We start from the raw sequence: 26,289 nt of genomic DNA on the forward strand, positions 1-26,289 counted from the left end.
TTAACAACAAGAGCATTTTATTTTTACGCTAGAATGTAGTTTGTCAAGTAACTAGGCTCTACAAATGGATTATGATGCAGATTAAAGGGATATTAAACAGTGCTCTGGAATGGATCACATCCTTCCTCACAGGCAGAACCCAAAGAGTCAGACTCCCACCTTTCTCCTCCAAACCCACACCAGTCAACTGCGGGGTACAGCAAGGCTCTTCCCTCTTCAACATCTACATGGCCCCGCTCGCTGCTATCGTCCAAAGCCACAACCTCAACATCATCTCCTATGCCGACGACACCCAGCTAATCATCTCACTCACCCGAGATCCCACCACCGCCAAAAGGAACATCCAGTAAGGCCTGACAGCAGTCGCTGCCTGCAGTGTTAATTTCGTCGACTAAAACTAGACTAAAATGACTATAAAACTAAAGAAATTCTGATGACTAAAATACGACTAAAACTAAAATGACATTTTAGTCAAAAGACTATGAGTAAAACTAAATCAAAATTACATTTTAGTCAAAAGACTATGACTAAAACTAAATCAAAATTTGCTGACAAAAAACATTTTATGCAAGGTGTTATAATCAATCCATATTCAATTACTGCTCTTTTGTAAAAATTAAGAAACTTAATTTTATTAAATTTTAAGATAAAGACATGTTATATACCACAACAGTTAAATCTGTTAAATCTGTATTGAATGTTCAAACCTTAATACCATAAATAAAAACAGGTTAATAAACCTTTAATCCAGGAGTATATAATGAGTTTGGAAGTTCTAGAGCAGTGCTAATATCATTGCCGAAAAATTTTCGAATCTGTGAACAATCAATTGATTCTTCCTATAGAAATAAGCATAACCCATGAATATGGGTTTAAGCAGTGGCGGCTGGTGACTTTTGAGGATAGGGGAGCACTAGCCCCACCCCTCAGATGGCTCCACCCATTTTAATGTGTGTGTGTATGTATATATATATCTATATATAACTTATATTATCAAATTTGCTTCATTCTCGTTGTATCCTTTATTGAAAGAGCATCAATATCCCACTGAGAGCTAGTTGAACATATTGGGTGAGCCAATGACATGAGGCATATATGTGCAGGCACTAAACATCAGTTAATTCCCAGTAGTGCATTGCTGCTTTTGAGCCTACCTAGGTATCCTTTTTTACAACAGATATCAAGAGAACAAAGCATATTAGATAACAGAAGTAAATTGGAAAGTTGTTTAAAATTGTTCTATCTGAATCATGAAAGGAAACATTTGGGTTCCATGTCCAGTTAAATATTTTATATTACAATCTAAAGTTGTTTTATGCCACAATAATTTAAAAGATTTTGCCTGAATAAATGTAGCTTTAATCAGTCATTACACAAAACTGTGTTATGTGACAGTTGTAGAGAGCTGCCCCTTTAAACACTAATAATTCTGTTTGTGGTTCTTACAAAAAGAAAAAAGAAAAGAGAGAGCAGTCTGGGCTCAGCTTTTTTAAGTCTTTTCAGAAGTTCATCATTTCCCCAATAAAGGTAGACAGACCTAACTCATAGTATACATACATACACACACACACACACACAAATTAATATATATATATATATATATACACACACACTCACAAATATATATATATATATATATATATATATATATATATATATATATATATATATATACATATACACATATACACTCACACACACATATACATACATACATACACACACACACAAATATATATATATATACACACACTCACATACACATATACATACATACATACATACACACACAAATATATATATATATATATATATATATATATACACACATACACACACACACACACACTCACATATACATACACACACATATACATACACACACACACACAAATATATATATATATATATATACACACTCACACACACATATACATACACACACATATACATACATACACACACAAATATATCTATATATACACTCACACACACATATACATACACACACTGTAACTGCAGCTTATGTCAGTGTGACTGTGTGATATAAACTTTAGGACAGCAAGTAAGAATGAAATGTTTTTTTTTAAAAATGGTCTTAAAACTCTTCTCAGTAACTTAAGACGGCTGCTGGTTTAACAGTCCCTACTGGAACTAGAAGGGTTAATTAGAAAAAGTGGTTCCCTGCTTACTTTTAGAGAGAGGCTGGCCAGATTTATTTGCGGAGGTGACTGTCAGCTCAATACAAACAATAAATCAGAGATTCAGTTCAACACATGGAAGGTCCTTACCTTTATAACCCGGCAGGTCAAGACAGCCATAAAACGCACATTTCTGTTAGAGAAGCGCTGCAGCAATCTCTGTGCACACTTTCATCAACAGGCTGCTTAGATTTATTTGCCGAGGTGACAATTCAAATACAATTGCCTCGCTAACGGCTCCCACCATGCAGCAATCCCTTAACCTGTACTATACATACACACAACTTGGAAGGAAGTCCCTGTGCTAACTATCTAATTACTTGCAGCGTCGGGGTAAATAATCAAAAGCACACTGACTCAGTCAGCAGTTGTACCGAAGGGAAGAGGGACCGTCTGTGGCCAGATTAAGTGCTGTCTAATTGCTGGGAGCGCGGGGACCCACATGCAGTGAAATGAACGTTACTACTAGCAGTCAAGGGTCAATCTTGGGTAAAGCCTTTACCGAGGGTTGTCCGCTAGTTCATTTCACTGAATATGGGTCCCCGGCCTGACCCGGCCTGCACTCCCAGTAATTAGACAGCACTCAATCTGGCCACAGACGTTCCCTCTTTGGTACACCTGCTGGCTGAGTCAGTGTGTTTTTTATTATTTACCCCGACACTGCAAATAATTAGCCGTGGATGGACCCGGGGTGGTTAAACATAATTTACCTCTGAGTGAGCCACACTGGAGAACTGTCTAAGACTAACAGTCTTTAGCACCCACCTAATAGAGACGACAGTTAAAGTTCTACAGCTCACCGCATACACTTCACCACTACTAAGTGAGGAGCCCGGTTGCCGCCAAATATGTGCAGACACTGCAGAACTATTGGGTGACATCACATAGCGACTTCTGCACCACAGGTAGTTCCGCCCCTGCTCTTACCTCCTTAGACTGCTCTTATGAAAACTGGTGCTTGCTTACAGGCTTGAGGCTCCACTCCACTGCTCCAGCCCAGAGACCTCCTCTCAGCTCAACGACTATCTCCGCAATGAGATTTCACGCCGTTGAGCTGGGAGGATCTTGTCAAGCGTCATCACGTGACTGTGAGTGATGACGCTCTTCTCTGTCACTGGCTGCTGCTGACCTGCTGCCTGTCTCTCTCGTAACACCTCCCACCCCTCGCATAGGCTGTAGTGTGCGAACAGCAGACTATGGGGATGGGGAGGCTGGGAGCTGCGCAGCAGGCAAATTTAGAATGTGCATAGCACAGTGCCAATAGCTTAGCTATCGCACGTGCGGTTAGGGGTTAGATAGATTAGTAAATTAGTACAGGGGCCAGGCTACAGGCTGTATTCTGTATATTATACTGTAACTTACTACATGTAAATAAATACATGTAATAATAAAAAGAAAATAAGTTTGGATTGTATTTTTTTCTGGGGGTCAAAAAAAAAATATTTTTTTCAATAGGGGGCTATTGGAAAAATTATATATTTTTTCTGTTTTTTTTTCCTTCTGGGCTGCTGGGGGGGGGGCACGTGCGAGTGTGCTGAAATGGAGGAGCCTCCACTGGGTTTAAAGGGCCACTGTAAGTAAATATTTTCTATGCCTGTTACTAATTAACTACCCCAAATACACTTTTTATCAATAGCATTTCATTAACATATCGCTACCGTATTTCAGAAATCTTGTCTGTAAATTTAATTGTTTTCCAAACCCACTCCGTGGGTATCCTTTGCTCTGTACCAATCCGTTTACAATACCTAGGTTTCAAAATGGCGCTTTAAACACAAAGTTATTGGTTTAAGTATTTTGAACACGCAGTGCTGAAATAGTGGGCAGGATAATGTGACATCATCGGCGAATAAAAGATATAACTTTTAGAACGTTATGAAACTTCGTTTTGGAGAAAATATAGGTCAGTAGGTTTTAATTAATGTTTATTAACTTTAATATGTTAGTTGTTTAGCTTAAAAATTATAACAGAAAGTAATCCTTTAAGTTATGCTGTGCCTGTGCTAGCTGCAGAAACTTATTGTCGTGTTGAGTTACTTGATATTTGTTTAAATTATTAACAGAGAACTGTTAAAGTTTTTATATTGGGTAATATGTTCAATACAGCCAATACAGTTTACAGTTTTGGTTTTTTATATTTTAAAGTTGCACTTCTGTTTGTTTATGAAACTTGGTTTTATTTAATTTTAAGTTTAATAAAGATGTTACATATCACAACGGCTAAATCTGTGTCTGTATTGCATGTTTAAACCTTAATACCATAAATATTAACAGGTGTTATGTTTACTCCTGGAGTATATAATCAGTTTGCAAATTATAGAGAAATGCTTAAATAATGCATTACACTTAAACTAAAAGCCTAACGCCTAGATTTAGAGTTTTGCGGCCAAAGGGGTGCGTTAGCTACGCGTGCTTTTTTCCCCCCACACCTTTTAAATACCGCTGGTATTTAGAGTTCACAGAATGGCTGGGTTTTCAGAGCGTTAGGCTCCAAAAAGGGAGCGTAGAGCATAATTTAACGCCACTGCAACTCTCGATACCAGCGGTGCTTACGGACGCGGCCAGCTTCAAAAACGTGCTCGTGCTCGATTCCCCCATAGAAAAAAATGGGGCTGTTTGAGCTGAAAAAAAACCTAACACCTGCAAAAAAGCCGCGTTCAGCTCCTAACGCAGCCCCATTGTTTCCTATGGGGAAACACTTCCTATGTCTGCACCTAACACTCTAACATGTACCCCGAGTCTAAACACCCCTAACCTTACACTTATTAACCCCTAATCTGCCGCCTCCGCTATCGCTGACCCCTGCATATTATTTTTAACCCCTAATCTGCCGCTCCGTACACCCCCGCCACCTACGTTATCCCTATGTACCCCTAATCTGCTGCCCTAACATCGCCGACCCCTATATTATATTTATTAACCCCTAATCTGCCGCCCCCAACGTCGCCTCCACCTAACTACACTTATTAACCCCTAATCTGCCGACCGGACCTGAGCGCTACTATAATAAATGTATTAACCCCTAATCCGCCTCACTCCCGCCTCAATAACCCTATAATAAATAGTATTAACCCCTAATCTGCCCTCCCTAACATTGCCGACACCTAACTTCAAGTATTAACCCCTAATCTGCCGACAGGAGCTCACCGCTACTCTAATAAATTTATTAACCCCTAAAGCTAATTCTAACCCTAACCCTAACACCCCCCTAAGTTAAATATAATTTTATTCTAACAAAATAAATTAACTCTTATTAAATAACTTATTCCTATTTAAAGCTAAATACTTACCTGTAAAATAAACCCTAATATAGCTACAATATAAATTATAATTATATTGTAGCTATTTTAGGATTAATATTTATTTTACAGGCAACTTTGTAATTATTTTAACCAGTTAATAACTATTCAATAGTTACCTAGTTAAAATAATAACAAAATGACCTGTAAAATAAATCCTAACCTAAGTTACAATTAAACCTAACACTACACTATCAATAAATTAATTAAATAAAATACCTACAATTATCTACAATTAAACCTAACACTACACTATCAATAAATAAATTAAATACAATTCCTACAAATAAATACAATTAAATAAACTAACTAAAGTACAAAAAATAAAAAAGAACTAAGTTACAAAAAATAAAAAAATATTTACAAACATTAGAAAAAATTACAACAATTTTAAACTAATTACACCTACTCTAAGCCCCCTAATAAAATAACAAAGACCCCCACAATAAAAAAATGCCCTACCCTATTCTAAATTACAAAAGTTCAAAGCTCTTTTACCTTACCAGCCCTTAAAAGGGCCCTTTGCGGGGCATGCCCCAAAGAATTCAGCTTTTTTGCCTGTAAAAAAAAAACATACAATACCCCCCCCACATTACAACCCACCACCCACATACCCCTAATCTAACCCAAACCCCCCTTAAATAAACCTAACACTAAGCCCCTGAAGATCTCCCTACCTTGTCTTCACCATGCCAGGTTCACCGATCGGTCCAGAAGAGGGTCCGAAGTCTTGATCCAAGCCCAAGCGGGGGGCTGAAGAGTGACGTCCATCCTCGGGCTGAAGTCTGGATCCAAGCGGCGGCTGAAGAAATCCATCATCGGGATGAAGTCTTGATCCAAGCGGGCGCTGAAGAAGTCCATCGTCGGGATGAAGTCTTCTATGAAGCAGCATCTTCAATCTTCTTTCTTCCGGAGCCATCATCTTCCAGCCGACGCGGAACATCCTCTTCTACCGACGCCTACTCGCCGAATGACGGTTCCTTTAAATGACGTCATCCAAGATGGCGTCCGTCGAATTCCGATTGGCTGATAGGATTCTTTCAGCCAATCGGAATTAAGGTAGGAAAATTCTGATTGGCTGATGGAATCAGCCAATCAGATTCAAGTTCAATCCGATTGGCTGATCTGATCAGCCAATCAGATTGAGCTCGCATTCTATTGGCTGTTCCGATGATGGACTTCTTCAGCGCCCACTTGGATCAAGACTTCAGCCCGATGATGGATTTCATCAGCCGCCGCTTGGATCCAGACTTCAGCCCGAGGATGGACGTCACTCTTCAGCCCCCCGCTTGGGCTTGGATCAAGACTTCGGACCCTCTTCTGGACCGATCGGTGAACCTGGCATGGTGAAGACAAGGTAGGGAGATCTTCAGGGGCTTAGTGTTAGGTTTATTTAAGGGGGGTTTGGGTTAGATTAGGGGTATGTGGGTGGTGGGTTGTAATGTGGGGGGGGTATTGTATGTTTTTTTTTTACAGGCAAAAGAGCTGAATTCTTTGGGGCATGCCCCGCAAAGGGCCCTTTTAAGGGCTGGTAAGGTAAAAGAGCTTTGAACTTTTGTAATTTAGAATAGGGTAGGGCATTTTTTTATTTTGGGGGTCTTTGTTATTTTATTAGGGGGCTTAGAGTAGGTGTAATTAGTTTAAAATTGTTGTAATCTTTTTCTAATGTTTGAAAATATTTTTTTATTTTTTGTAACTTAGTTCTTTTTTATTTTTTGTACTTTAGTTAGTTTATTTAATTGTATTTATTTGTAGGTATTGTATTTAATTAATTTATTGATAGTGTAGTGTTAGGTTTAATTGTAGATAATTGTAGGTATTTTATTTAATTAATTTATTGATAGTGTAGTGTTAGGTTTAATTGTAACTTAGGTTAGGATTTATTTTACAGGTAATTTTGTAATTATTTTAACTAGGTAACTATTAAATAGTTATTAACTATTTAATAGCTATTGTACCTGGTTAAAATAAATACAAAGTTGCCTGTAAAATAAATATTAATCCTAAAATAGCTACAATATAATTATTTGTTATATTGTAGCTATATTAGGGTTTATTTTACAGGTAAGTATTTAGCTTTAAATAGGAATAAGTTATTTAATAAGAGTTAATTTATTTCGTTAGAATAAAATTATATTTAACTTAGGGGGGTGTTAGGGTTAGGGTTAGATTTAGCTTTAGGGGTTAAAAAATTTATTAGAGTAGCGGTGAGCTCCGATCGGCAGATTAGGGGTTAATACTTGAAGTTAGGTGTCGGCGATGTTAGGGAGGGCAGATTAGGGGTTAATACTATTTATTATAGGGTTATTGAGGCGGGAGTGAGGCGGATTAGGGGTTAATAACTTTATTACAATTGCGGCGCGGTCCGGTCGGCAGATTAGGGGTTAATAAGTGTAGGTAGGTAGCGGCGACGTTGGGGGCGGCATATTAGGGGTTAATAAATATAATATAGGGGTCGGCGGTGTTAGGGGCATCAGATTAGGGGTTCATAGGGATAATGTAGGTGGCAGCGGTGTGCGGTCGGCAGATTAGGGGTTAAAAAATTTTAATAGAGTGGCGGCGATGTGGGGGGACCTCGGTTTAGGGGTACATAGGTAGTTTATGGGTGTTAGTGTACTTTAGAGCACAGTAGTTAAGAGCTTTATAAACCGGCGTTAGCCCAGAAAGCTCTTAACTACTGTTTTTTTCTGCGGCTGGAGTTTTGTCGTTAGATTTCTAACGCTCACTTCAGCCACGACTCTAAATACCGGCGTTAGAAAGATCCCATTGAAAAGATAGGATACGCAATTGACGTAAGGGGATCTGCGCTATGGAAAAGTCGCGGCTGGAAAGTGAGCGTTAGACCCTTTAATGACTGACTCTAAATACCGGCGGTAGCCCAAAACCAGCGTTAGGAGCCTCTAACGCTGGTTTTGACGGCTACCGCCCAACTCTAAATCTAGCCGTTAGATTTTAGTCGACTAAAATCTACTGGAGATTTAGTTGACTAAAATACGACTAAAACTAAAACAATTCAGATGACTAAAATACGACTAAAACTAAAATGGCATTTTAGTCAAAAGACTAAAACTAAGACTAAATTGAAATGTGCTGTCAAAATTAACACTGGCTGCCTGGATGAATGACAACTGGCTCAAACAGATAAAACCGAAATCCTCCTCCTCGGACCCAATAAATCCGCATGGGATGACTCCTGGTGGCCCACAGCACTCGGTCACCCTCCAACCCCAACCGACCATGCACAAAATCTAGGCTTCATCCTGGACTCATCACTCTCCATGGACCGACAAATCAATGCCGTCACCTCAACAAGCTTCCACATTCTCCACCTGCTACGAAAATATTTCAAGTGGATCCCTACCGAAACCAAGAAGACAGTCACCGACTCCCTCATCAGCAGCCGACTGGACTATGGCAATGCACTCTACACAGGCTCCACCATCAAACTCCAAAAGAGACTCTAACGTATCCAGAACGCCTCAGCCAGACTCATCCTCGACATCCCTCACCAATGCCACATCACTGAACACCTAAGGAACCTTCACTGGCTCCCCGTCAACAAGAGAATCACCTTAAAGCTCCTTACCCATGCATTCAAGGCCCTACACAACATCGGACCCGAATACATCAACCACCGCATACATTTCTACACTCCTGTAAGACAACGTCGATTGGCCCGACCAAGCTCTCGCAGTCATCTCCCGCATCAGCAAAGCCACAGCGGGCGGAAGATCCTTCTTCCACATGGCAGCAAAAACATGGAACACCCTCCCACTGTTCCTCAGACAATCCACCTCCCTCACAAGTTCAGAAAGGACCTCAAAACCTGGCTGTTCGACTGAACATCCCCCCCTCCCCCCCATTCCCCTTCCCTCAGCGTCTTGAGACCCTCAAGGATGAGTAGTTTGCGCTTTACAAGTACCCAATAGATATATAGATATATATATAATATAGTGCTCCTTAAGTAAAAAAATATTTTTAAAGTAAGCATAAAAAGAATCAGATTGTGTTTACGTACTTGTTTTCTTGCTAAGTTAACACTTATAAATTCTCAGTGTAGCCACTGCCTGCAGCTAGTTAATAGAGCTAGCATTACAGAACATAAGTTTTACTGTCACAAGATTTTTGTAACAAAAGTCATCTACTGAGCATGGGCAATAAACTGACTGGAGCTAGTATAGGTGTCTCCTAGCAACACTTCAAAGGAAAAGCTGCTCATTTTAGGCCCAATTATTTAAAGGTCTCTGGGCTGGTGAGATTATTTAAGAATGTTCGCCAGTACTTCTATTTCCCTGGTGGAATTTTATAAAGCCACTTTTTACCCTGAAAACAGGGTGTCTCAGTAAAGAGTGTATACTGCATATTCGAAGGAGAAGCATTACAAAAGTGCACAATGAAAATTGTAATTTTAAAAATCATACAAAATTAATAATTGAACCATTCACTCAAAAATATGCAGGGAAAATTGTATTGTTAAGGTGCATAAAAATTGTAACAAATTTGGTCACCAAAATTCGTATTTTATCAAAAATGTAAATTTGTTTGTAAATTGCACAGGAATAAATAGTATTATATATGCACAGTGTAAATCATAATTTAAGTACATATGCAAAAAAGCATAGCCAAAATACAAAGCATATCTTTTTTATCGTAAAATGGACTAAACATGGACATTCCATAGCCGAGTATGAAACTGTCTCTCAAATCCCAGCGTAATTATATAAACATTTCTGCCCTACAGATCTCACTTGTTGTTTCTCTGAAACTAAAAGGAGGTTGTGACAAAATACGCAAAATAATTTAATAGAAAAAAAACATGCATACAAAAATAGAGACGATTGTAAGATGTTATGCGCAGAACGCAACGCAATTTGATTTTTTTTTTATGCAGGATTTAATTTTTAAAGTGCGCCCCTGCTCACTGCTAACTATGCTCTACCCAGCAAAGTTTCCCTTTCCAGCGAGCTCCATTATTTCCTATAGCAGACATTTTGCATAGTTTAGATAAATGGGTCATTGGTTTCCTGTAGAGACCACAGCCCACCTATTTGAGGCTGTGAAAGGAAGTAATGGACCCTGCACAAATGAATTAAAAATAAAAAATTAAATAAAATGTAAAATCATTTTAACATGATGAATAAGCCATATTGCAATGATTTCTATTAAAGGGACATGAAACTCAAACTTTATCTTTCATGGTTGAAATAGAGCATGCATTTTTAAGTAACTTTAAAATGTACTCCTGTCATGGATACTGGGCTGCAAGGGTTAAACCCCTACCCCCTACTACCTCATCCCCCTCTTGTTTCTTGGCGGTTTTGGGCTCCTCAGAGCAACCACGATCCCCCAGACCTTTCCTTTTATGAAAATTTGTGTGTGAACCTGATCTTGAAAGAGCTGGCATCTGACCGACCTATCCTTCTCCAGCCGGACGGGCCCCTGGATCTACTGGCCGGCCACGGTACCCAGGATCCTCTGGAGATCTTTACCTCTGGCCGCTTCAGAGGCCCCCTGCCCCAGAGCTCCGCTCTTTTGGGGACTGGCACCCCGTTGGAAGGGTAAGATGTGGGCCAATTTTCGGAGGTGAGCTCCATAGGGAACCAGGTTTTTCCGAGCTCTACTCAGCAGATCGTGCTTCGGCTGGCAGGCCCCATGGAACTGCCAGACGGCCACAGCAGCTCGGATTCCCAGTCCTCTTTACCTCAGGTTGCTCCAGCAGCCCCTCGTCCTAGAGCTCCGGTCTTTTGGGGATTGATACCTCTCATGGAGGACTAGAGGTGGGGTGATTTCCAGGGGTGAGCCCTCTTACGAACCGGGGGTTTTGGACCTCCCCTCAATACCAATTTCCCAGAGGTCTTCCCAGTGTACGCTGGGTAGCCCATAACTCCAATCCCCAGACATGGATCAAGGCGCTTTTTGGACTGAAGTAACTGGGGGCCAAGGGCTTTCTAACGATACTCTGGAAGTGACGCCACTCCCCCAGGATCACCCCAAATGCACCCTCCCTGTACAGCTGGACACTGGGGGCCATTGTATATTATGGAGGTGCCAGCCTGTCTGGTGGGGCGGGAATAGCGGGAGATTTGGGGGACTGATAAGGCTCTTATCAAGATCAGTTTCTGTATAAATGTTTTTAGTTTTTCCCAATAAAGTGTACTTCTTGTGTCACCTGAATGCTAGTCTGTCTAGTTATATGTGTGGGAACTACTATAATCACTCTTCTCCGCTACATAGAGGCAGGTTCCAAGTGTTGGAAGGATCCTTTGGTGGAGCTACCCAGTCGGGTAGCCGGTAATCCATCACAATTCCTATTATCAAATTTGTTCCATTCTCTTGGTATCCTTTATAGAAGGACCAGCAATGCACTGCTGGGAGCTAGCTGAGCACACTAGTAAGCCAATAACCAGAGGCATATATGCGCAGCCACCAATCAGCAGCTAGCTCCGAGCTCCTCAACCTACCCAGGTATGCTTTTTAACAAAGAATACATAGATAACAAAGCAAATTAGATAATAGAAGTAAACTGGAAAGCTGTTTAAAATTGTATGCTCTGTTTAAATCATTAAAATAATTTTTTGGGGTTTCATGTACCTTTAACCCCTTAATGACCGAGGACGTGCAGGGTACGTCCTCAAAAAAAAGGCAGTTAACGCCTGAGGACGTACCCTGCACGTCCTCGGTGTGGAAAGCAGCTGGAAGCGATCCTGCTCGCTTCCAGCTGCTTTCCGGTTATTGCAGTGATGCCTCGATATGGAGGCATCCTGCAATAACCTCACATGGCCATCCGATGCAGAGAGAGCCACTCTGTGGCCCTCTCTGCACCGGACATCGATGGCCGGTATCGTTGGTGGGTGGGAGCCGAATTGGGAGGCGGGTGGGCGGCCATCGGTGTGCCGCGTAACGTCAAGGGGGGCGGGACCATCGGGGACGCGCGCGTGCGTGCACGGAGGGTGGCGGGCGGGCGCGTGCACGGGGCGGGAGCGGGTGGGAACCGCTACACTATGGAAAATCTTTTAATAAAACCTGCCTAATCTTGTTTGTGCAAAAGCACAAAAAGTGATCGTGGAGGGGTGGGGGGGTTGGTTTTGTGTGTGGGGAAGCTACACTACAGAAACTTTAAACAAATTTAGAAAAAAAACAATTTTTTCTTCTAAACTGGGTACTGGCAGACAGCTGCCAGTACCCAAGATGGCGCCCATTAAGTTAGAGTGGGAGGGGATAGAGCTGTTTGGGGGGGGGGGGATCAGTGAGGTTGGGGGCTAAGGGGGGATAGTACACAGCAGCATATGTAAATATGCTTAAAAAAATCATTAAAAAAAAAATATATAGCTTTTATTTTAGTACTGGCAGACTTTCTGCCAGTACTTAAGATGGCGGGGACAATTGTGGGGTGGGGGAAGGAAGAGAGCTGTTTGGGAGGGATCAGGGGGTCTGATGTTTCAGGTGGGAGGCTGAGCTCTACACTAAATCTAATATTAACCCTGCAAGCTCCCTACAAGCTACCTAATTAACCCCTTCACTGCTAGCCATAATACACGTGTGATGCGCAGCGGCATTTAGCGGCCTTCTAAATACCAAAAAGCAACGCCAAAGCCATATATGTCTGCTGTTTCTGAACAAAGGGGATCCCAGAGAAGCATTTACAACCATTTGTGCCATAACTGCACAAGCTGTTTGTAAATGATTTCAGTGAGAAACCTAAAATTGTGAAAAATTTTACATTTTTTTTAATTTGATCGCATTTGGCGGTGAAATGGTGGCATGAAATATACCAAAATGGGCGTAGATCAATACTTGGGGTTGTCTACTACACTACACTAAAGCTAAAATTAACCCTACAAGCTCCCTACATGCTCCCTAATTAACCCCTTCACTGCTGGGCATAATACACGTGTGGTGCGCAGTGGCATTTAGTGGCATTCTAATTACCAAAAAGCAACACCAAAGCCATATATGTCTGGCATGAAATATACCAAAATGGGCCTAGATCAATACTTTGGGTTGTCTACTAAAAAAAAATATATACATGTCAATGAATATTCAGAGATTCCTAAAAGATATCAGTGTTCTAATGTAACTAGCGCTAATTTTGAAAAAAAAAAATGGTTTGGAAATAGCAAAGTGCTACTTGTATTTATGGCCGTATAACTTACAAAAAAAGCAAAGAAGATGTAAACATTGGGTATTTCTAAACTCAGGACAAAATTTAGAAACTATTTAGCATGGGTGTTTTTTGGTGGTTGTAGATGTGTAACAGATTTTGGGGGTCAAAGTTAGAAAAAGTGTTTTTTTTTTCAATTTTTCCTCATATTTTATAATTTTTTTATAGTAAATTATAAGATATGATGAAAATAATGTTATCTTTAGAAAGTCCATTTAATGGCGAGAAAAACGGTATATAATATGTGTGGGTACAGTAAATGAGTAAGAGGAAAATTACAGCTAAACACAAACACCGCAAAAATGTAAAAATAGCCTTGGTCCCAAACGGACAGAAAATGGAAAAGTGCTGCGGTCATTAAGGGGTTAAGTATAACCCAGTGCTTAGTGCTTTTTTATTAGAACAAAGACACACACTGATTTATATCATTTAAAGGGGTACGAAATCCTTGCACTAGCCCTGAGTGTTTCACATAGCATTAAAACTATCTGCCTGCAAGTTAGAAGTAACTGAACAATACATTTTAAAGGTACTTTTATATATTATATTATTTTAAAAGTTAAAGTTAGATACTAAGGATACATTAGTCTTTATGTACAAAATGGACTTCAGCACTCTTTTAATCAATATCAAATTGCTTTATTTAATTAATATATATTCATAGAAAGACATTTCCTGTCATCACGGCAAAATACACACACATCCCTGAATAAAAGATGCAACCAAATAGTGCATACCAAAGTGCAAAAGAAAAAGAAAATAGAAGTACATATCAAAACATATACAAATCTAAAATAGAAAGGCAAATCTGGCGTCCCAGATATTTTGGCATCACATGCAACACCCTGCTAGGATTACAGGCTATGTCCGGGCAGGTTCTCATGGGGATCTATGCATGCACAACCAATGTTAGTGTAAAGCGATGGTATAGCAGAAACAAGATGTGCTTAATATGAAAGCGGAATCAATATAAAAGTTCCATAGTTAACAGTTCCATTGGTAAAAGGAAGATGACTTGATTAGCGTTGCTTATATGCTTGTTAGATGCAAGCTTGTTAGCAGTAGTGTGTCAGTAAATTAAGCAAAAGCAGGCAAGCGTTAACATGCAGAGATATATTATAGGGTGTGCACGAGACAACACATAGTATGAAAATTGAAGCAATCCGGACAGCAAGCAAAAACACAGCAAGCTCCACATCAGCGGTTCTGAATTTACAACAACAGCAGCATGATACCTCTCCTTATAATTTTGTCTCCATGCATAGACATCCACGCTGTTACCAGTTAGTTCAAGTCAAGTCAAATCACTGTGGTAGAATCCTTATGGAAAATTGGTCCGTTTCATATAGGCACATAAAAATCTAAGAAGCCAAACATCGGGTGTCAGAGTGCCTAGCCACCACCTACGTACGTTTCACTCCCACTGGCTGATGAACGGGGCTTCGGCAGGCTGCCCTGACGAAGCCCCTGGCGAAGACCAGTTTTCCATAAGGATTCTACCACAGTGATTTGACTTGACTTGAACTAACTGGTAACAGCGTGGATGTCTATGCATGGAGACAAAACTATTTTAGATGTGTATATGTTTTGATATGTACTGCTATTTTCTTTTTCTTTTGCACTTTGGTATGTACTATTTGGTTGCATGTGCGTGTACTTTGCCGTGATGACAGGCAATGTCTTTCTATGAATATATATTAATTAAATAAAGCAATTTGATATTGATTAAAAGAGTGCTGAAGTCCCTTTCTTTTGTACATAAGTACTAATTTATCCTTAGTATCTAACTTTAACTTTTAAAGGAATATAGTGTCTTTGGGTCTGCACCAAGTAATTATACATACTAGTTGCTAAAATATTTTGTTGAGCTGGTTCCCTAGCTTTATACTTTACTTTTATATATTAATTCACACCCACCACTGAGAATAAATGAAAATTAACATAAAATAATATATATATATATATAATATATATGTGTGTGTGTGCTACCCCACTCTTCAGTACAAATATTTTTTTACAACATTGTGTGCATTTTATGAAAGCAAAAATATGAAGTTTTTCTTTTTTTTTTCAGACCATGAATTTTGCATTTCCTAATCTTTAATATCAAGAAGTTACCACAAATCACAACAAATGATGGCTCACGACAAGTCTTCAATGAACATCGGAAAGGAAAACATTTGTTAATAAATCCCTCTCTATTATTTTTACATTTACATGAACAATATCAGTGGAGGACATATATATTGATAAATATTTTGGAAAAGTATAAATACTGTCTCTTTAAATTATCGTCACAATCATCAAAGGATGTAACACTCTAACTGGATTGGATTGCCACATTATATAGTGGGATTTAGTGCAAATTAATATAGGATGTAACACTCTAATTTGATTGGTTAGCTACATTATAAAGTGGGATTTATTGGAAATTAATGCTATAGTCCAAAATCATAATTTTATTACTACAGATAACAAAGGCAATATGTGTAAAAGAATAACTGTTTAATTTAAGTATATATTTATGTAAAAACTTGCTGTCTAGGTAGTTTATCATTGTCATGTTTTATGTGATATTTTTATTTTTTCTATATCTGTTATAAAGTACAAAAACTCAGACTGGAATATTTTTGTAACCATAGCAACATTCTCAGATTCAATAATACATTCCTATTTTTATATATCTTAAATGATATGTTAAACATATAATATATATTAAAAATGTTAAATCTATCAGAAGTTCTTTAAAGAGATAATAATCAGGAATATTTATTTCATGAAAGAAAAGTTTATATGTAAAAGGAAAAGATAGTGCCAGCTTAGTTTTAACATATACACGCATGATTTGCAAGCAGAATATTATTGCTGGTAATAACACTTGGAGGGACAATAAAAAATTAAACTTTCACGATTCAGATAGGGCATGAAATTTTAAACAACTTTCCAATTTACTTTTATCATCAAATTTTCTGTGTTCTCTTGGTATTCTTTATTAAAAAAAAGCTCATATGCTAGTTTCTAAGAACCTGAAGGCCACCTCTTATCTCAGTGCATTTTGACAGTTTTTCACACTTAGACAGCACTGGTTCATGTGTGCCATGTAGATAACATTGTGCTCACTCCTGTGGCGTTATTTATGAGTCAGCACTGATTGGCTAAAGTGCAAGTCTGTCAAAAGAAATGAAATAAGGAAGCAAGTCTGCAGAGGCTTATATACAAGGTAATTACAGAGGTAAAAAGTATATTAATATAACCGTGTTGGCCATGCAAAATTGGGGAATGGGTAATAAAGGGATTATATATCTTTCTCAACAATAAAAGTTCTGGAGTAGACTGTCCCTTTAACGGAATTAAACTGCTCTGCACAACTACAATAGCTTATTATTTAGCATGCTGCTGGTTTTCATCCTGTGCTTGCAACTCTCTTCAGAGTCGTTCTAAATGTTTCTTTCATGATTCAGCTAAATCATACAATTTTAAAAATCTTTCCAATTTACTTATATTATCAAATTTGCTTCAGTCTCTTGGTATACTATGTTGAAGGAGCTGGAATCGACTATTAGGAGCTAGCTGAACACATCAGGTAAGCCAAAGACAAGAGGGATATAATATGTGCAGCCACCAATCAGCAGTTAGCTCTGAGTAGTGAATTGCTGTTCCATACCTACTGTATGTAGGTATGCTGTACATTAAATGATAACAATAGAATGAAGCAAATCAAGTAGGTAATAGAAATACTTTGGAAATGGAATAAAATAGCTTGCATTTTCAGATGCGGCAAAGAAAGAAAAACGTTTCCCAGCGTTAGAGAGAAAAAGCCGTAGCAGGGGATGGTTTTGATCCATCAACCTCTAATTTATGGACTCAGCGCACTCCTGTTATGCCACTCTGCTTTGCTCAGTCATGTGCAGTGGCGTCACTAGGGTTGGTGTCACCCGGTGCGGTATGTTATTGTGTCACCCCCTCCCCCCAGAAAGCAGGCACACACACATACAAACACTCAGAAACACTTAAAAACACACTCAGATGCACACACAAACATTCGGAAACACACTCAGACACACGCACAAAAACACAGACACACGCACAAAAACACTCTGACACGCACAAAAACACTCTGACACACGCACAAAAACACTCTGACACACACACAAAAACACTGGGGCACACACACAAACACTTAGACACACACACACACACAAAAACACTCAGGCACACACACAGAAACACTTAGACACACACAAAAAAAGCACTTAGACACACACACAAAAGCACTCAGACACACACACAAAAGCACTCACACACACACACACAAAAACACTCAGACACACACACAAAAGCACACACACACACACACACAAAAACACTCAGACACACACACAAAAGCACTCACACACACACACACAAAAACACTCAGACACACACACAAAAAATCAGACACACACACATACAAAATATGTAAACTGCACTGCATTAATTAGGAAGCTCATGCCTAGAGATGCTCCCAGGCTCAGCAGAGCATCAAATGAAAGATAAACAGAGCACTCTAAAAATAAATCACTAAAGAAAAGGTTTAGGCGCGCAAAATAAGAAAATTCTGCTCTCAGACTCTGTTCCAAGCCTGTCAGTGCACAGCTCCGGGCTGCGTGTCTACCGCTTCTTATGGCCAAGCACCTCTGCTCTCTGCCCACCCCCAGACCCCTGCCTGCCCTCCCCTCCTACCTCTTCAGTGTGAACTTAGTGTACCGTAACCGTACCGGTCTGGTGAGCATCATACGTGGCTCCTTTTCTTTAGAGACAGTGTCAGATAGTCATGCGGTCAGGTGCCCGGCATCCCCCTCATGATTTCCCAGTTCCCGATTAGAGAGACAGCACAGCAGTGAGTGACTCCACTGCTCCACACGCCACTGAGCAGTGAGCACAGATAAGCAGGCAGGTTTAGGCTAGCAGCGCAACTTCGCAAGCGCCACGGCACGCCCACAACATTCATAGTGAAATTGGGCAGTGGAGGAGCAAAGTACAAACAAGCAAAAGCAGCCGGGAAAACTATTTGTGGAAATTGCAGCGCTGTCTACAACTTTCCCAGTCCCACTAATGTTCACAAATGCTGGCCACTCTAATAAAAAAATATATGCATCTCTACATTGTATTTCTTTGAATTTCAATAAAATAAAAAAATAAAAAAAAATTTTTTGGTGGTGTCACCTCACCCCCTGGAGGGTGTCACCCAGGTGCGTCCCGCACCCACCGCACCCCCCTAGTGACGCCACTGGTCATGTGCACCTGTTGCATGCTGCAGTGTGTATTGCTCAGCTAAAAGTTTGCCGGGGGAAGGAACACCTTGCAATGTCCTTTAACCCCCCACTTTTCCATTTCCTGATCGTTTGGGACCAGGGCTGTTTTTGCATTTCTGCAGTGTTTGTGTTTAGCTGTCATTTTCCTCTTACTCATTTACTGTACCCACACATATTATATACCGTTTTTCTCGCCATTAAGTGGACTTTCTAAAGATACCATTATTTTCATCATGTCTTATAATTTACTATAATTTTTTTTATAAAATATGAGGAAAAAATGAAAAAAAAAAACACACTTTTTCTAACTTTGACCCCCAAAATCTGTTACACATCTACAACCACCAAAAAACAACCATGCTAAATAGTTTCTAAATTTTGTCCTGAGTTTAGAAATACCCAATGTTTACATGTTCTTTGCTTTTTTTTTTTTTGCAAGTTATAGGGCAATAAATACAAGTAGCACTTTGCTTTTTTCAAACCATTTTTTTTCCTCATAATTAGCGCTAGTTACATTGGGACACGGATATCTGTCAGGAATCCCTGAATATTCCTTCACATGTATATATATTTTTTTAGTAGGCAACCCAAAGTATTGATCTAGGCCCATTTTGGTATATTTCATGCCACCATTTCACCCCCAAATGCGTTTAAATAAAAAAATTGTTAGCTTTTTCACAAACTTTAGGTTTCTCACTGAAATTATTACAAACAGCTTGTGCAATTATGGCACAAATGGTTGTAAATGCTTTTCTGGGATCCCCTTTGTTCAGAAATAGCAGACTTATATGGCTTTGGCATTGCTTTTTGGTAATTAGAAGGCTGCTAAATACCGCTGCGCACCACAAGTGTATTATGCCCAGCAGGGAAGGGGTTAATTAGGGAGCATGTAGGGAGCTTCTAGGGTTAATTTTAGCTTTAGTGTAGTATAGTAGACAACCCAAAGTATTGATCTAGGCCCATTTTATATATTTCATGCCACCATTTCACCGCCAAATGCGATCAAATAAAAAAAGTAGTTAACTTTTTCACACTTTTAGGTTTCTCACTGAAATTATATACAAACAGCTTGTGCAATCATGGCACAAGTGGTTGTAAATTCTTCTCTAGGATCCCCTTCAGAAATAGCAGATATATATGGCTTTGGCATTGCTTTTTGGTCATTTGCGCATATGGTTGCCACCCAGCTGGTATTTTATCGACAAGGCCGGTATTTTTAAGGTTCATGTCAATGTAGAAAATAAAGAATAAATATTGAAAGAAAGCCCCTGTCAAAGTGAAACTTCTGAGTGTGATGAATACTAGTTATAAACAAATGAGCATTTAAAATCAGTCCTATCGGCTTTAGCTTTTGAGTTATTCTGTATAATTATTTATGCAAATTGATGTTAATTAGCATGGCCAGTATTTTCTTCCAAGAAAGGTGGCAACCCTATTTGCGCACCACACGTGTATTATGCCCAGCAGTTAAGGTGTTAATTAGGGAGCTTGTAGGGTTAATGTTAGCATAAGTGTAGAGATTAGCTGCCCCCCCTCAATACACTCCCCCCTCCCTGATCCCTTTACAAACTTTTTATTTATGCAAATTATGACACTGTTCCCAGGTTGAGCGCTTCTCTCTTTTTATTTATGCAAACTTTTTATTTTCCCTCCCTCTCACCCACTCCCTCTCCCCCACTCCCTGCTTGCAAACTTTAGTGTATTGTTATGTTAATGTGCGCAGGCACGCACGCACGCACCCTCGAGCCCCACCGCCGCACAATCACGGTCAAAGTTAGGATCCGGATCTAGCACCAGCGATGGGCCACCCACTTCCCTGCTAAGGCTCCCACTCACCAACGATCGGCACCATCGCTGGCCGATACAGAGAGGGGCACAGAGTGGCTATCTCTGCATCGGATGCTTAAAAAAAGTTATTGCAGGATGCCTCAATATCGAGGCATCACTTCAATAACATGAAAGCAGCTGCCCTGAGGATGTACAGGGTACGTCCTTGCTCCTTAAGGGACTTTTTTGTAGGACATACCCTGTATGACCTTCATCCTTAAGGGGTTAAGGCTTTTCTTAAAATCAAAACTGTAACCCTAGCAAGGCATATACTGTCAGGCTGCTGGCAATGCTGTTTCCACCAAAGCCACTCCCATTATTAAAATCAATTTACCCAGGGTGCCTCTGCGCTAGTGCTTGGGCTGATGCCCTTAAGCAGTTGTAGGAAGAAACGGAGCGTACGCCCGCTGCCTACATTGCGCTACCGAAAGGAGATGGGGCCGGCCTTATGACGGGGCCTGTAAGAGGATCTCACCTGCGCACGTGTGCCTTTCTCCCTAGCTGCAAATGCCTCTGCTGGGAAGCACGCAATGAGATAGTTTTTTCTTCTTTTTCCTTTCCACAGATAGCTATGTGCCTAGCTGTGCTGGGCTGCCTGGAAGGGTCTCTCTATTAACTCCTGGGCCTGCCTCACCAAAGCCCATGCTCACAGAGGCTCTGAAGGCAGTGATGAGTGAGGAGGAAAGTCCCATCTTCACTAGAAACAAAGGCCTGAAAACTACAGGCATTATGATGTCATTGTTATTATTCTTGCTGCCTCAAAGATACAGCAAGGCCATTGAGTACAGCCCTTGCCTTGGGAAGCCTGCACCTTCTCAAAGACAAGTACCTTTACCCAAACCACTGCAGCCAGGACAGGCCATGTTTCTGCAGCCAAGTCGGCAAAAGGTTTTTTTTTCCCTCCCCTCAAGTTATTCCTAAAGCTACGCTACGTAACTGTAGGCATCGCACGCAAGGGACATGGAAGCCGTTTCTTTGCTTTTTCTACCTATACCATCTGCAATGAAGCTTTGCATTGCAAAAAAAAAAGAGAAAAAAAAACCCCCATAAAAATCTGCACGCAAAAGTCATGTTTTTTGAAGCGTTTAAAAGCACATTGCTTATTGTAGCGTCTCGTAAAGGGGTAGCGCACAGCTTTTCCTCGTTAGTGTAGTGGTGAGTATCCCTGCCTGTCACGCGGGAGACCGGGGTTCGATTCCCCGACGGGGAGGTGTGCCTTTTACCGTCAGGCGTCTACCACATCACAGGAAGTGTAAAAAAAATAGGAGCGTTAAGCCATAGGCCTTGCCCAAAAATGGAGGGGAAAAAAGAAAAATATCTGCAGGTACTGCGTGCAAATCTACCCCGTCGGCCCTGTGCCGCTATTTTCCCGCTTGCCTGAAAGAAGAGGCTTGCGAGGGCTTAGCGCATGTGTCTTGCAGGCCCTGTTCGCTGCCGTGTTGTGAAAGTCATTGGCACATTCAGATGCGGCAAAGAAAGACATAAGTTTACCGGCAAGATGAAGAAATAGCCGAGGATGGTTTCGATCCATCGACCTCTGGGTTATGGGCCCAGCACGCTTCCGCTGCGCCACTCTGCTTTGCTCAGTCATGCGCACATGTTGCATGCTGCAGTGCCTATTGGTCCGCTTAAAGTTTGCCTGGTCGAAGAGACACCTTGCAATGTCCTTTTACGCCTTTTCTTAACATCCTAACCCTAGCAAGGCATATACTGTCAGGCTGCTGGCAATGCTGTTTCCACCAAAGCCACTCCCATTATTAAAATCAATTTACCCAGGGTGCCTCTGCGCTAGTGCTTGGGCTGATGCCCTTAAGCAGTTGTAGGAAGAAACGGAGCGTACGCGAGCTGCCTACATTGCGCTACCGAAAGGAGATGGGGCCGGCCTGGTGACAGGGCCTGTAAGAGGATCTCACCTGCGCACGTGTGCCTTTCTCCCTAGCTGCAAATGCCTCTGCTGGGAAGCACGCAATGAGATAGTTTTTTCTTCTTTTTCCTTTCCACAGATAGCTATGTGCCTAGCTGTGCTGGGCTGCCTGGAAGGGTCTCTCTATTAACTCCTGGGCCTGCCTCAGCAAAGCCCATGCTCACAGAGGCTCGGAAGGCAGTGATGAGTGAGGAGGAAAGTCCCATCTTCACAAGAAACAAAGGCCTGAAAACTACAGGCATTATGATGTCATTGTTATTATTCTTGCTGCCTCAAAGATACAGCAAGGCCATTGAGTACAGCCCTGCCTTGGATAGCCTGCACCTTCTCAAAGACAAGTACCTTTACCCAAACCACTGCAGCCAGGACAGGCCATGTTTCTGCAGCCAAGTCTGCAAAAGTTTTTTTTTTACCCCCCTCAAGTTATTCCTAAAGCTACGCTACGTAACTGTAGGCCTCGCACGCAAGGGACATGGAAGCCGTTTCTTTGCTTTTTCAACATATACCATCTGCAATAGGCAGTGTAGGGCACAATTGGGCCTGGAGCAAAGCTAAGGGTTAAAGCTGAAGGGAGAGATAGGAGAAGAGGGCTGGCTAGGGAGGTTAGTTGCAACAATGTTGCATGCAAGGGAGGGGCCCACTACTCACCTTAAAAGTGGGGATCATCAGCTTCCTGGCCCTCTTCTTCCTGGAATCCGGTGCAGACGAGTTCTTTCTGTTATTGTTCAGGGTGATTTTTAATTTCTGTGAACAATGCAGCGATCCAGACGATCAAAACTCCCTCCACAGCGCTTCCACGAGTTGGTGTTTGAGAAACCTGGATGAGACAGACAGAAAAAACAGATAAGTGCACTAGATAGTATTGAAGAATTTGATGATATAATACCACCTACACAGTACACTAAAAGGCTATGCCTTGTGCTTAAAAAACACAGATTAGTCACACAGTTAGTAGGTTGGATATTCATGCAACTAGTGATGGAGATAATTCAGCCTATCTATCAGCTGCAATGGCTAGGCCTGATGTGACATCGGCCTGTCTCCATACTCAGGAACAATTGCCCTCACCGCAAATAGATGGCCATGAGGGTGATTTGGGGGTTGAATTGCATGGTTCTACTACTAGGCCTCAAGCCTTAGGTACTCCATCGGGCAGGCCACATGCACAGGCTGTGGCCTATTCGGAGGGCATGGCCTCCCCAACTTCCAGGCCTATTTCTGATAGCCCCCCAGCCATAAGCAATCATGATATGGCGCCCTCATACACGGCCCACGTGGCAACCCCAGGCCCTTCCACCTATTCGGGCCCTCAGACAGTTTCTTCTCTGGCCCCTCTGGTAGGCCATGAGGCCCCTCTGGTAGGCCATGACTTGCCCCCAGGCCCCGGTTTGGCTTTCGCTTCCCCCTCAGGCCGCATGGCTCAATTAGGCCGCACGTCGGAAACCAGGGCCTGTTTTGGGCCTTCAGTCCGGCCTGGGCGACTTAACTGGTTCACATATCCCCGTTTTGGGGCCTTTAATCCGGCCTGTGCCTGGGCGATGTAGCGGTCTCAAATGTTCCCCCATCCGGCCCTTCTATGCTGTCCTCCGCACACCATCCGGTACCTTGTCTGCCCTTATTTGCTGCCCCCAGCCATCCGGTAATCTTACCTGAATCGGCGGTCTCATCTCTCATATCCGCGATCCCACCGTCGGCTGTCTCCTCGATCCTGGCTTCCATCATGGAGGCGATGTCTCCGTCGGGTCCTCCAGCTCCTTTTCACGTGATGCCGGTGTCGGGTCCTCCAAGCCAGGCCGCAGGTCCTCCAAGCCGGGTAGTAAGTGCGCAACCGGAAGTTCCGGTCACGTGACCCTCCATTTCCGGTTCCGGTTTCGTCGGCCACAGCAGCGTCGGGAGTCCAAGGGAGCGGCCGCATCCTCATCAGCTCCCGGAAGGTGAGCACCAGCAGAGGATGTCGGTCGGGGGAAGGTTAATAGGCCGCAAGGGAGTGCAAGTGCGGCGGCAGCGGGCATCTTCATGGGTCATTAGCAGGTTGGCGGCAGTAGGTAGGGGGCACCATGATGCCGGAAGATGCCTTATAATTACCGCAGGGTTCACCAGAGGCTTTAACACAAGGAGAGGTGTTACCGCTAGGGGTAATAGATTAACTCCTTTGGGTAGAGGAATTCTATCAAGCGCTAACGCGCTAGGACAAGAGATAGGCAGTCAGTTAGGTGGGCAAATAAGTGCTATGGAATCACGCCAGATGCACGCCCAGGCTCCAGGACAATACAATGTCGCGCTTGAACACGCCAAAGGGCAGATGCACACCGATAACAGGACAGCTCATACTCAATTTAGCGCAGCATCACATACAACCAGTAGCTGCACGAATCCTCAAAGTATGAATGTACAATCTGTGTCAAATGCAGGTATTGCAGGTATGAATGCACAATCTGTTTCACACACTAGGATTTCAGGCATGAATGTGCAATCTGTTTCTAAGGCAGGTAGGTCAGCTATGAATGTGCAATCTGTTCCAAATAGAGGTCTGTCGGCTATGAATGTGGCAACATCCCAATTGCAAGTTGGTGGTGTCAATGCAGTGCATGGAACATTGGGTCATGATGCGGTTGGGAACCATAACATACAGAGTTCAGCTGGGGGAGGTGGTGTGTCAAGGAGGGTTTCTAGTGTTGCGAATGCCAGCATGAGTGACCAGAATGCATCAGGCTTGGGGTCTACTAACCCTCCCTTTACCGGTGTCCGTAGTGCTCGCGATCTCTTCTCTTTGTTGCAGACCGCAGCGCAGATGGAACCGCAACAGGTTGATATGCCTTCGGCTTCATCTACTTCTACTTCAGCGAATCCTCCTGAACAGGCGGGTTCATCGTTACAGCGAGGAGCGTCTACCGACTCCAATCAACGGGAAGATGCTTCAAGGCCTGATCCTTCTGCTTCAGGTCCGGAGTCTCAGGACAATGCAGTTGCCGTCCCCGGTAAGTCCTCCACATTTACACATGACCGACATGACCTGGTTGACTCATCCCTTTCAGACTCTGAATGTGACAGCGACACCTCATTGGGGCTGAGGGGTAGGGGTCAGAAGCGCATGTTTGCAATGCTTAAGAAAATGTGGCAGGTAATACAGTCAGGTTCAGTTGGAAACATAGCACAGACGCAGCTGGCGATAGCTCCACCCGATTCCATGCAGGACAGCACTTCCCCAGCGGACCTACGTCCACCAATTAATTTCGTTTCGGACAGGAAAGTCGCCTTGCATGGCGATTCCTTACCATCGTAAACCCCCTCTTTGCACGGTCATTTGAAACCAAAGACCGTTAAAAAGATACAGCAGGGCAAATATGTTAACATATTTGAATTATCTGCTGAGGCATGTAGACAGAGGGAGAAAAGTGCCGATGGCACTGGACCTAAAAGGTTCAAACGTCCTGAAACATTTGAGGAGTGGTTAATCTGTTTCAGAGTTTTTCACTTCTTGTTACTTAGAGAAATACCCTGGCCAGTGTCATGCCATTCTTAAATACACTGACAATATACACTGGATCCAGAGGAAGTTTGGTGATGGGGCATGGAGAGAGTA

General features: G+C 41.9%; 1 protein-coding gene and 1 non-coding gene across 2 annotated transcripts in view; both read left to right on the forward strand.

The window, feature by feature from the left end:
- TINCR (TINCR ubiquitin domain containing) overlaps positions 1-16,278 on the forward strand; it is a 34,113-nt gene extending 17,835 nt beyond the window's left edge. The window contains exon 3 of the mRNA XM_053700737.1: positions 15,736-16,278. The gene's annotated coding sequence lies outside the window, so the exon portion shown is untranslated. The remainder of the gene's footprint in view (positions 1-15,735) is intronic.
- Positions 16,279-21,920: 5,642 nt separating this feature from the next.
- Positions 21,921-21,992, forward strand: TRNAD-GUC (transfer RNA aspartic acid (anticodon GUC)). Its single transcript has one exon. It is a non-coding gene; the product is annotated as a tRNA-Asp (tRNA).
- Positions 21,993-26,289: the final 4,297 nt, after the last annotated feature.

This window comes from Bombina bombina, chromosome 2, assembly GCF_027579735.1.
Source record: "Bombina bombina isolate aBomBom1 chromosome 2, aBomBom1.pri, whole genome shotgun sequence".
In the NCBI taxonomy this organism is placed as follows: Eukaryota; Metazoa; Chordata; class Amphibia; order Anura; family Bombinatoridae; genus Bombina; species Bombina bombina.